The sequence below is a fragment of the Panthera tigris genome, chromosome B4 (assembly GCF_018350195.1).
Source record: "Panthera tigris isolate Pti1 chromosome B4, P.tigris_Pti1_mat1.1, whole genome shotgun sequence".
Lineage (NCBI taxonomy): Eukaryota > Metazoa > Chordata > Mammalia > Carnivora > Felidae > Panthera > Panthera tigris.
The window spans coordinates 99,204,604-99,205,242 of record NC_056666.1 but is presented as its reverse complement, the minus strand read 5'-3'; the positions used below and the strand labels follow the sequence as shown (position 1 = coordinate 99,205,242).

The 639-nt window shown below is 36.5% G+C and overlaps 1 non-coding gene across 1 annotated transcript; it reads left to right on the top strand.

The window, feature by feature from the left end:
* The first annotated feature begins 236 nt into the window (after positions 1–236).
* On the top strand, positions 237–397 carry LOC122240694. The gene has a single exon (XR_006220464.1). It is a non-coding gene; the product is annotated as a U1 spliceosomal RNA (small nuclear RNA).
* Positions 398–639: the final 242 nt, after the last annotated feature.

Sequence of the window (639 nt, the reverse complement as noted above, 5' to 3'; positions counted from 1 at the left end):
TGCATTATTTATTCAGTTAAATTCATAGTGTATAGTTTTAATTGTTATTAGGAATGGCATCACAGAATCTGTTATATTTTTAGTTAGCTATTGCTGATGCAGAGGAACACTACTGACTTTTGTAAATAGATCTTATATCTGACATTCTTATGAAATCTCTTATGAGATCTATAGTCTTTCTGTTAACTTACTCGGGATTATCTCAACTGGAAAAAAAAAAAAAAAAGAGTGAGGAGATACTATGGCAGGGGAGATACCATGATCACGAAGGTAGTTTTCCCAGGATGAGGCTCATCCATTGCATTCCAGATGTCTTGACTCTTGGGATTTCCCCAAATGAGGGAAACTTGACTGCATAATTTGTGGTAGTAAGGAAATGTGTTCATGCTCTCCCCTCCCTGTGCCACCACACCAAAAAGCAAAACAAAATAAAACAATCCAAAAACAAGAGAGAGGGGAGAAGAGGAAAGAAAAAAAAAGAAGAGGAAAGAAAAAGAAATACTTTCTCTGAAGCAGATAAGGAGCAAATCTAGTAACCTATATGTAGCAGGAAGAACAGAGAATTGAACCTTTGTGGAACACACTATAATCATCAGCTGGTCTGTTTAATGGCACAGGCAATTTCTGCTTTGCATTTGC